Source organism: Thermobia domestica, chromosome 9 (genome assembly GCF_964235325.1).
Source record: "Thermobia domestica chromosome 9, izTheDome1.hap1.1, whole genome shotgun sequence".
In the NCBI taxonomy this organism is placed as follows: Eukaryota; Metazoa; Arthropoda; class Insecta; order Zygentoma; family Lepismatidae; genus Thermobia; species Thermobia domestica.
In genome coordinates, this window is record NC_137462.1 from 97293993 (window position 1) to 97307237 (window position 13245).

Below are 13245 nucleotides of genomic sequence, written 5' to 3' on the forward strand. Positions count from 1 at the left end.
TCTGCAATTAGTAACAGCGACCAGTAATGACTACTTTGAACATTCATTATCCAAAAAAAATTTTCGGATAATTTGTTTCCCATAATTTGAATATCCGAATATTCGTTTCCAACATTCAAACAATTATTCGAATAATTATTCTTTACTCGAAAAAGTGTTCGAATAATTATTCGTTATTGGAATAACTGTTCGAATAATTATCTGTTATTCGAATAACTGTTCGAGTAATTATTCGTTATGCGAATTTTTGTTCAAATAATTATTCGTTATTCGAACAACTGTTTGAATAATTATGCGTTATTCAAAAAACTGTTCGTTATTCGAATAACTGTTCGAATAATTGCTTAAAAATTATTCGTTATTCGAATAATTACTCGAATATTTATTCATCATTCAAATAACTGTTCGAATATTCATTATCCGAATAATTGTTCGAACTATTAATCGAATAACGAATTTTGTTCGATATTCGAGTATTCGAACAACGAATTATTCGAATTTTAGCAGCATTAGTGACTACTCTGCCATCTCATAATGCTAATTTGTTTGTGTGAGTAGTGCCTGCATTCCAATCCAATCCGTAAGAAGAACTTGTTGTCTTATGGCCCTGGTCATTTAATTGGGTTGGATTTGAGTTTAGTGTTTTGTTCAACAACGAATCTATATGAGAAGTGGACCTAGAGCTTAACGTTGGATCTAAAACACATGAGTTCCCGCCAGAAATCGAACCCTCTCCTACGCCAAAGGCACATACGCTAGTCACATAGCCAGGAGAGAGCTTATCTTTATCTAATGTAATCCATCAAAAGCCGTGAAAAACAAACCACCACGGAGAAAGTAGAAATACTTTAGGAATTTTCATTTGATAGGAAATATCCTACAATCAGTTGTAGTTGATTAGGGGGGGGGGGACAGAGCAGAGAAGTTAATATCCTTCTGAAAATCGACTAGACGTCAGCAAGAGATATTAATATGGCACTTAGACCTTCGGTAACTCCAAAATATTATCACAAGGCCTACAAGTATCCTTACACATACTTTAAGATTTTGGTATAGCAACTTACTTTAGATAATAATGAGCTTTTCTATTATCCTGTAGACTCTCCAGGGAACGTGCTTCTCTTAACGTGTTCGAAAGTTAAATACTGGTGTACATTGTACTCGGAATTATTCAATTATGTTAATGTTTATCATATTAGTATTGTATAAAGACATAGCAGCCACACCTTTCAGTGAAAATGAATGCTTGTTACGCTGATATTAAATGAAGAATAAATTAACGTTAGGTTAAGTGTCATTAGTAACGCCACGTCCCTATTGTCTCTTGTCTCCATTATACAAATTAAAACCCTCGTGCACAGATAGAGATTCAAGTTCATTTACAGCGGAAGAAGAACAAAGTTACCAAAGGTTATTCAGAACAAATACCATACGAACACTATTGAGCAAACAGACTCCCGTCGGTTAGAATAAAAATCGTGGGTGATTCCAACTATTTTTTCTTTCTTTAAGTTTCATAAATACAGTAAATCCACGATTATCCGTGGAATCAGGTGGCAGAGGAGCGCGGATAGCGCAAATTGCGGATAACCCGAAAAATATTTAAAATGAGGTGCATACATGAAAAATATATTTCAGCTTGAAAACTATATTTTATTTTACAAAAAACATAATAAATCTTTTAAAATACGTACAGTACAGCAGAAACCTTTGCTGTAATTCTAAATCACTAAAATAAAGATCTGTAAACAAAAGACAATACTGTACTGTAAACGAAAACTGTTCAGTTACGCCTTTTTTAAAAAAAAAATCAGTCCGCGGCGACTACTTATGAAAAATAAATAATTAAGCGCGACTGCAGCAATGTGAAAAAATTATTCGCCATACTCGCGAAAAATCCGCACTGCGGAACATCCGTTCGCGGATAATATAACTTTACTGTACTTTATTGCGTTTACAGTCCTAACATACTATTCATATGAACTATTATTTAGGCGCTCCTACTGAAAGACCGAGTAATTGCCGAGTATTGTCTGGCCACCACTTTGTAAGAAATCACTGTTACTACTAAATTACTAACAGAAATCAGAATATAACATTTTCAATATTACTCCGTAGTAGCATGAAATTGCAAAACCAACTGACCAATTCATAACCACTACTATTATTGAAGTCCCTACAAATGACCATATAGTGACTCCAAGTAGTTTCTATCTGAGCTGAGCCTGTAATTCATCGCTTTTGGAGGTGAGATTGTGCGATGAGGAACGACGTACTCTGTGATAGTTGATCTTGCATTATGGTCAAAGACGACTTTGTTAGTAAAGTGTTGTTATATTCAACGTAAACCGCCACATTTCTGTATCAATTTCAATTCCAATTGAGTTAAATTTGAAAACACGCTAAGACTCAGGCTGTGAGCTTGCCCAGTGCGGGTGCACAGAGCTGTTTACTAATAAGAAATTTGCTCTAATGCACAGTGTTTTACCTTTCTTATGATAAAAAAATAGAGATTAATTTGTGATTCTTACATCGTTATAGTTTTCCATCAAATATTGTATCAAACTTTTCTTTGATGCTAATTTGGTCAAATAAGTTGGCTAAAACTCTCGCACCCGTTATAAACGATCAAATATAAAGATGAATATCCTTGCTCATTTGTTTATATTTCTTGATTTAATTCTTAGGTTACTTAAACATGTGTGTGGTTTTATGGTGGCATCTGCTGGTGTAACTATAATGAATAAGGTTGTAGAGATGGATAGAATGACTACTCATAGTTACTTCTGTCTCATTTCCCTGCTTTATTGCCATTCTCAAATACTTATTTTCATGCTTCCTTTCTCGTTCAGTAAATACATATGAATTTACATTGTCTTTGCTAGTCTGATGCTTAAATTTCGTCTAATTCAATTAATTTTCGAGTAAATCGTATGAACAATATCTAACGCAGGGATGCAAATAACCACTCGACCACTCGCGCGGGCCGAGTGGTTCATCGGTGCGGGCGAGTATTTGATATCATACCGAAGGTAAGTAAATGATTTCTATTGTAGGATGTGGGCTAGTAGCTTTGTTCTTGAGCGATTAAAAGTTTGTTGATTATTTGCATCCCTGATCTAACGTATAGCGCTTGCTTTTTCTTTTTCTTTTTCATTTTTTGTGGAAAACTTGCCTTACAGATTACCTTACAATTACAGATATCTTACTGTAGTACTTAATACAGTTCGAGCAGAGCCGTAGCTAGAGATTTTGGCGCCCGGGGCGAAGTAGAATTCGGCGCCCCCTACACTCACCATATCAAACCTTTTTTTTTTTTCATATAAGAGAAGCCGCTTTTGTTGTTGTTCTATGTTGAATTTTTATCAAGCTGCTTGGACACAGGCACGTAGCCAGGATTTCGTGAAGGGGGGGGGGGTCCGTGACATGAAATACTGTGATCGTCACACCAGGGGCTCGATCATTCTAAACAATTTTACTGGAACATATATTGGTTCGTTTAGCCAGGATTTCGTGACGGGAAGGGGGCAGTGACATGAAATTCTGAAGGCCCAGGAGCCCAATCAATCTAAACTACTTTACTATCAACATATATTGGCTTGTGAGGATATGTTGGTAAGTATTTTAATAAACCATGAAGAAATCTCGAGTAAAATACATATATAAAAACTATTGAAAAGGATTATACAATATTTAGATCCTTCCTCTGTTTATTTAAATATAACAATTTTCCTTTCATTATGACCTCAACTATTATAAAAAGTACATGTTCACTATTATAAAAAGTACATACTCAATAATGTCTTGTAAAATATTTTGCAATATCTGCGTTCCTTTTTCTGTTGAATCAAATGTTAACAGAACTTTCTTTCCATATATATTTTTTTGTTTTTATTATTCCGTCAACTACTGTCTGTTTCAAATGACAGGTTAAGGGAGTAGTAGAAAATTGTTTTTGAAATAACATGTTTGATATTGCAAGGATGCGATGACGAAAAATTATGATAAAAAATGTCCACGCTCTTACACAACGGCACTATGCTTTCGGAAGCTTGAAATCTCCCTAACTAGCAGCTGAAATTCTGATAATTCCGTAACTTTTCTAGAAATTTCAAATTCCCTTACTCTTCCAGGATTGCCGCTCACCTCGCAACCATGCATTGCAAGTAATACAAATGTCCTCATAAGAGAGGGTAACCAAAAGCTTTCTGTACTTTTTTTAACGCTGATCCTTCTTTTTCTCATTTCATTTTGTTTCATGCTTCCCTATTTTTTCATTTCTGGTCTCGAAGGGGGGGTCCGGACCCCCCGGACCCCCTTCGTTGCCAACGTGCCTGTTGGACAGATCATTGCAATATCCAAAAACGATCATTGTGTTTTCTTTTATAAATAAGAACTGCTTTCAAGAGGCTTTCTTGAACTAAAACTTCATAAAACTACCTTTGGTTACATAAAAATCCACTTGGAGAACAGTTATGAAAATTCACAGCTACTTGTATTTACAACGTTTCGTACTATCGATAGGAAATGAGATTTCTACACATTAGAAACTATGTGCCTTTAAACTCTTTGAAATAGGTAAGTTAAGTTATGTAATAATTGTAAACTTTTATAATTTTATTTTGTATATGACCACACAAATAATATTTTAAATTCGATTCGTTGAATACTAGCAATTAAACGGGTTGAATTTGTTAATGATAGACTTTCTTTTATTACTCTTAAGGGTTGGTAATGTGATATTATTGTTTTAAATGTGCATGCTCCAACAGAAGATAAGGATGACGTTATAAAAGACAGTGTTTATAAAGAAGTAGTAGAATGGGTATTTTGTCCAACTTCCGTGATACCATACCTAGAGGGGAATACCAGATTGAAGTGTCGAATAGATTCTTGCTTTTAGAAGGTTTTGAGAGCACTAGTGTTGAGTATACTTGGGTTCAAACTAGAGATAACAGTAAAATTTCAGCAAGAGAAAATATGGGACACGCGCAAATACGTAGGAACAAGCCATGGTTCAACTAGGAACCATCAAAATAATGAAGAGAAAACAGGCGAAACTGCGTTGGGCACAAAATTCGAACCATATTACACAAAATTTCGTTGACATGAGATGGAAATCTTTCAAAATATATAGAACAAAGAAACGCGGTTTTTTTAAAGGCTAAAACTTAATGAACTTGAAGATAATAGTAAAAAAAATCGAGACATATATAAGGGCATCATCGAATTTAAGAAATCAACCTCGAGCGTATAATTTAAAGAGAGATAACTGAACAATTCTCAATGATACAGATGGCATCTTGAATAGATGGAAAGATTTCTTTGACGATTTCTCTGACAACGGTAGCCAAAATGTAAGGGAAATGCACACAGCAGAACCATCGCTATAAAGAAATTAAAGAAACACAAATTTCCTGGTATAGACGAAATTTTGGCTGAGTTAATTTGAGCTGGAGTAGAAAAGTTTGGAACAACATACACAAACTCATTCTCATTATCTGGAGGTAAGGGAGAATTACCACAACAGTGGAAAGAATAAGTCATTGTTCCAATTTACAAAAAAGTTGAGAAAGCATATTGTAATGATTATTGAGGCATTTCTCTTCTGTCAATATCCAATAAAATCCTTTCAAACATTCTGTTAGCAAGATTGAACCCATACGCAGATGAAATTATTGGAGATGTGTGGATAAATCGTTCAACTGTCCATCAGATATCTACCATTTGACAATTATTCGATAGGAAATGGGAATACAAAACCCCGTTACATCAACTATTTATTGATTTTAGAAAACTTATGAATCTTTTAGGAAAGAAGTATTGTCAATATTTTTGCAGAATCCGAAATATCGAAAAAGCTAGTTAGAGTAATTAAGATATATTTAAATGAATCCCAAAGTAAAGTTCGAGTAGGAAAATTCGTTTCCACGAGCTTCCACTTCGAGAATGGCCTGAAACAAAGAGATGAATTGCAGACATTATACTTCAACTTTATTCTGGAGTATACTATAAGGAAAATCAAAGATATCAACAAGGGCCTAGATTGTATGGTATTCACCAGGTTATGGCGTATGCTGATGATGTAAATCTGATAGGGGATGACAGGAGAACAATAGAAAGAAATGCAGAGACCTTATTAAACACTTGCAGGTTTAGAAGTAAATGTAGAAAAAACTAAATACATGGAAATTCTCGGGATCGTAATACTGCAAATTATGGATGCGTCCAAATATCAAATAATTCTTTCGATAAAGTGGATACTTTCAAGTATTTAGGATCAAAATCATATCCACCAAGAAATTAAATGTCGACGGAAAGTACGGAATTCGTGTTATTATTCACTTCAAAATCTCTTGTTGTCGCGAATTCTGTCGAGAAATTTGAAGCTTACAATATATAAAACGATAATCATGCCTGTTGTTCTGCATGGTTGCGAAACATGGTCACTTGCTTTAAGAGAAGAATGCAGACTGGAAGTATTTGAGAATAAAATCCTGAGACGAATATTATGACCCAAAAGGAACGGGAATGTGTAATGGCAGGAACTTCATAACGAGGAATTGCATAATTTATACCCTTTACCAAACATTGTTAGTCATCAAATGTAGGAGGCTCAGGAAGGCAGGTCATTTAGAATGGAAGAAAGTAGGAACGCTTTCAAAGTATTGACTGGAAATCCAACAGGAAAACGTACATTAGGAAAGCCTAGGCCCAGATGGAAGGACAATATTAAGATGTATTTCGCGAAAATAGTAATACAAAGTAGAAACTGGATCCAGTTGGCTGAGGATAGAAGTCGTTATAGAGGCTTTATGAACGCGACATTGAACTTCCGGGAACGGGCATAATCGTGGGACGTAAAACTCAAAAATTTCATTTCATTTCCTCTCGTAATATACGCTTTCAAACATAGTGAATTTGTTTACTTTACCTGAAATTCACTATTAATGTTTATATCCGAGGTAAGCACCCGAATTGCAAATCGAAATTGGGACTACACTGCACAAAAAGTACGCATTTTACCGAGTCAATCACTAGAAGGCACAAGGCAAGAAATACATATGTTGTTCAGTCTACATTTGGCCAATTTCGACTTACCTAAAAATTTAGAAGAATGCATGGCGCCAGGTCCGTAAGTGCTCGATGTCTTTCTCTTGGTTCCTAACAATAGCCCAACAGCGTAATTTCCACTGTAATAGACTTCTCTGAAGAACTGGGAGGGGAATCTTGTCCCATTCCCTTTGCACAGCTTTCCAAAGTCCTTTCACAGTAGTCACATGCCGTTTTCGAAAGCCCGTTTCACCAATCCAAATCCACAATAGTCCATACGACTTGCATCTGGAGATTTAACAGGTACTTCATTGAAAGGTATCACCTGTATACAACTTGCCTCCTCCATGTCCCTGCAGAATGCGAGGGACGATCGTGAAGTATGTGATGAGGCCTTGACCATGTGAATGCGCACCAGATTGGCGTCATTTCCGTACATTGTTGGAATCTCATGCTCATAGATCGGCCGCATGATCTGCTCCTGAAAATACTGCGAATTTATTTTGCAGTTCTTCGCGTCCCTACGAATCTTCAGTTTACCTCGGTAACAGTAGCCAGTAACGACCTTGAACCCTTTTGGGAAGGTTTCTTTACAGACACGGATCCACCTTCTGAAGTTCTTGGCGCCTTTTTCTCGGTACATGATGGTTCTCGGTTTGCCGCAGTCGGAAAGGTAAATCCATGCTTCATCGAGCGTTACGACATACATCCACCTTTGTTTTGCCAGATGCCGTTCGTACAGCTTCCGAGCGTTACACTTTCGTTCCATTTGGTGGGCATCCGTGAGAAGATGGCCGCGAGCTTTCATGACTTTTCCCGCTTGAGTTGATGGTGTAACGTCCGGCTCACAGTCCCCAAAGACACGTCAAGACGATTAGCCATACACCTTTGTGTTGGCGGATTTTTTGCATTGCCATTTTGCGAAGTTTCCTCTACATGGTGGAGGTGGCCTTGGTGCATTCCCGCTTCCTAGACAACTTCGTTGGTGATCCAAATGGTGGAATATCTATGATGCCATGGATTAAAGAAACAAGCAGTTCAAATAGAGTGAAATTACTAGCTTAATGGATTAAAAGGGCAAATTACTCTGTTGAAAGAGTAGAATGTCTATGGGTTCATAGATAATCGAAGCAAATTGCTCAGAGAATGAAATGCTTTAAACGTATAGTATAGGGCTCGGGAGAAAAAATGCTTTGAGGAGAGTAGAATATATAGTCTTATAATAGAACAAATTGCTTAAAGAGAATAAATTAATTTGAACATCTCGAACTCAGATGACAAATACGTAACTGCAAAGATAATATCTATGATATTATAGATTAACGAAACAAACTGCTCAAAGAAAAAAAAATGACTTTAACGCGAAAGGTTTAGAGCGGTTATCGCCAAACTATCGATCCAGTGTTGCCAACAACCTCTGAAGAAAATAGGCTAGATGACCTTCAAAAATAAGCTTTTTTACCAACAAAAAAAATGGCTAGATTTTCAACTGCTACCCTATAACCCACATTTTAAATTTTAAACCCCTTTTTCTGTGTGTAATTTTATATGTGAGTTATAGTAAAATTTGAAATGTTGAATTTTATTCGCTGAACACTAACAAGCAACATACATGACTTTACAATAAAATACATCAACAACTCATCTGATTTGTAAAAGTCAACAGCCATATTATCAATTGAATTGAAATAACTCATCATCGATGATATCCCAGCTAACCGAGGTGCTGGGACTGGATGCACCATCGTTAAATTATGGATTGGTTAGCTTGTGTAGACTGCTATTGTCCCAATTTTCAGTAGTACTTCTTTCCATAGTCCTTACAAACACTTCTTATTTCTCTGTATTATCTGTCAGGAAAGTAAATGTACACCTATTTTTCGAGTCTGGCATTCCTGCGCTCTATCCGTGGAGAGTATGAGAATTATATCAATCAAATGTTTACTGATGGGCAAAAAGAAAAGTTTAATCTGAATAAGACATTGCAGAGGGGCACAAACTCTGAATACGAATAGTGCATAGTGTAAATAAAGGACGACACCGAAAGAGAAAGCCAGAAACAGCTGTTAAATTTAGAAAAAAGAGTAAAAATTTTCGAAGTGGGAACATAAAACACAAATACAACAAATACGCCAACAACCCAACGTTCACCATGCCATGATCTTGGTGTAATGGTTAAGGTGTAGGCTTACAAATGCAAAGGTCGTCAGTTCGAATCCCCGTGAAGGACATTTTTAAAATTTTTGTTGATAATGCATACAGCTCATGAGAGGGTAAAAGAGGTCGTATTTAGTTTTTCGTAGCAATTATTATTGTTAATTTTTATTACTGATAATACTTTTTTTTGTCTTTGCTTATTGCTTTTATTCTTTTCTTCATTTCGAAAGAGAAGAATATCCGAACAAATGCCACCAAAATTTCTCTTATTTTGAATGTAAACGCCATTTGCGATTAGTGAAGAATAAAAATTGAACGTTCCGAAGTAGCTGCAAAAAGTAAAAAGAAAAACATGGAAATGGACCATACTCATGGTTACTAAAAATACAATTTCTACATGCCTTACACCTCCCGACCACATTTCTACGTTAGCAAGTAAGAGGCTTGTGTTTAGGTTAGGCTGGTCAATACGTTTTGCAAAGGGTCCTGGTTTAGCTCTGACGCACCACAGGTGCGAGAAGGGAGCAAAACAAATTTTCTCTCTCCCTCTGTGTGTCTATTTATCTATCTATCTGTATATATATAACGCCATTTGTGAATGCCATAACCACCCTAATTTTCAGCGGATTGAGACGAAACTTGGCACAAACATTAATTGTTGAAATATCTTGATGCGTTCGTTAACCACAATAATCAGATGAAAATGTTCAAAATGGCGGCCCTTCAAACTCTTAAAAAGTTCCAAGGGAACCAAATTTCGCCCATAAATAGGTATTCAGAAAGTTTGATTAACTTTTCCTCTTTTACTGAAATATTTGTGTCCAGGAACTTATCCTCTTTTATTGAAATATTGGACCAGATTAATCGCCTAAAGAAGGTTCACGCCCTTTTGCTACGGTCAGGCTTTTTTTTTTTTTTTTTTTGCAGGAGGGGGTTATATTCGTATCGGAACAAGATGATTGTTAGTGATGATATGAAATTACACATTGAAAGTGAAGTAACTTGCGAAACGTGGTATTTGAAAGAATAATATAATAAATGTGCTTTCCTCTAACACACAGAACTGTAAATCATGTATTTCGAGTTGAGTTGAGTTGATTTAGAGTTTAACATCCCTTTTCAGCAGCGAGGCTATATGAGACGTGGACCTACTGATTAACGTGGAATCCGAACCACATGAGCTCCCGCCGGGAATCGAATCCGGGCCTCATATATTTCGAGTTCCGGAGCATGAATGGCGAGGAGTGTTATTTGATTTGCTTTTTAGTAACACATTGCAATGCAAATAAAGGTAGGCAACATTAGTGGTAAGTAAAACAATAATAATAATAATAATAATAATAATAATAATAATAATAATAATAATAATAATAATAATAATAATAATAATAGGTGTTTGTGGCAAGGCAACATCTTCCTCAATTCTTCTTCAAACGTAATGGTTGTAACGCCATATCTCCCTTACAAACAAAATATTAGCAATTTATATCGAGAGAACGGGAAATTGTATAGTGATGGGAGCAACGTTGGACAGTATGCACCCATAGTACTCAGAAAAATAAGCGATTTCAGTGCAAAATGAACGAGGAGTCATTGTCATGGGGAGTCGTGGGGCCACGGCAGAGCCCTCTTTAGTTAAAAAGTCGATAACTTATATCGAGAGAACAGGAGGTGGTGGGATGGGACCAACGTTGGACACCGTGGACCTATAAGGCGCATCGAAAAAATTTGGGGGGCGGACGCCAGCGAGCCTTACTTCTTTCCACATAATAATATAAAATTATATTGTCGAAATACACACACGAGTTAGCTACTAATATTTCATATTATTATTATTATTATTATTATTATTATTATTATTATTATTATTATTATTATTATTATTATTATTATTATTATTATTATTATTATTATCGACAGCGTCTATTCATTACGTGAGCATGTTTGACATGAAACCAAAGAGCAGATCCATCATTCGTAGAAAGAATAAGAATAGCCAGTTACTTTAACTGTGAGCGACAGCGAAATATACGAAAAAAGTGACTACCTTAGCGAAAAGGAACAATACTTTCTCTCAAATGGATAAAAAATCAAGCCAAGATAGATTCGAACTCGCATGGGCGGCGCGAAAAGCCAGTGCTTTGTCCACTTTTTTTTTAACTGACTCACCGAACGTGTTTTAGTAACTTACTTATTGCTAATTTTAGTTGCTTCACTCATTTAACTTGATTTTTCTAATAACTTATAACGACAGGGACACGAACACAGAAACATCGAGAACAGTTAAAAATCATAGATTCTCTTCCGCCGGGAATCGAACCCGGGACACCATACACCAAAAGCGCGCGTGCTAGCCACTAGACCAGCAGGGAGGGCATAGCTCAGTCTCCGTGTCGTTAGGGATTACGATCACTGTATTGCCAGCTATCACTTCTGTAGGGTGTATACTATGATCACGTGTTTCTTCTTTGCTGGAAGAGTTAAACCTACATTCTATGTAATACATGAGGTATTTAGACCTACATGCTCTTCATATAATGTAATAAAAGGGTCAAGCTGGGAATAAGGAAACGAACATTCCTTGGACAAAATGGAAACTATTGGCATCAGAAATATTTATCTACGAGGCATGCGCAGTAGTATATTTCAGAATAGTTACTGTTTAGTTCAGTAAACGAAGAAAGGGGTATAAAAAAGCAAATATGTCGCGTCAACGAGATCGACTAGAGTTGACAGAGGCGGAAGAGGATTAGTACTAATACAACTTGGTTAAATTGATAATTGGTTCTTTATTCTGTAGTAGATCGTATCACAACTTTACGGGAGAGCAGAGACTTACTGACGCTATAATATAGTAAGCATTAGTAACACGATCATATAGACACAAATGGATGTAACTGTGAGTACTACAACTTAAATTTAACGAAAACCGTTTAGATATTCAGTGATTTGCAGGGTTGTATAAGACACAATACAATTCTTCATACCTCAGCTTCCGCCTTCCAGTAGCTAGATACATGCAATTTCTGGTTAGATACTCAAACTGCTGTCGGAGATTAATACATGACGTATTACAGGATACAAAATGCTTTGCATTACTTGTTTGTTTGTAGACAGCTACTAGCTTAGTGTTCTGAAAGGTTGTGTACAAACTAAGGATAGCCAATTCCGGAATTATTACTTTCCGGACTCCCGAAAGTAAAACCGGACAAATTCCGGAATTCGGAAAATTCCGATTTTGGAATAATTCCGGAATTCAGAAAAATCCGGAAATTAGAAATTTCTGATTTCGTTAACATTCCGGAATTCGAAAAAATCCGGATTTCTCTCGAAATCCGGAGTTTTTCTCAATTCCGGAATTTTCTAAATTCCGGATTCTTCCCGAGTTCCGGAATTCTTCTGAATTAGGGAGTTTAACTGAATTCCATAATTTTCCGAAATCCGGAAAGTGAAAGTTCCGCTTCCGAAAACTTGTGAACCAAGGGTTTAGGAACAACTCAAGTTATTAATGTAAACTTTGCCGACATCATAAAAGAAATACGAAAGACATTTTGAATCGAAGAAATATAACATACAAGTTTGCAAGCGGAGACAAAGAAACCTAACGTAAGCAGAATAAAAACGAATTGTTTACCGCGTAGCGATCGCGGTTCAGTGGTCGAGGTGCTTGTATGAATACACGTTGTATTTTTTTTTTTTTTTTAACTTTAGGAATTTTAATGGCGATGGATCAGCGATAACATACGTTTTATTATATTCAGATATTTGAATACTCGGATGTTTCAATACTTGAACTATCAAATCTTCAGGAATAATAATAGTAATAATAATAAACTAATAATGATTATTATTATCTCGTAGAAGATTAAAAGCTAGGAGCTAATTATTGCTCAGGTCATACCATTACAAGCATGAACGTGACATTTGGAAAGAATATTTCGGTTTGGTTTAATGTTGCTCACGACAAGAGGAATTTCTCATCTTGTTTCTAAAATAAATAAAATAACATGAGAATTAACATTTTACATTCGAGAC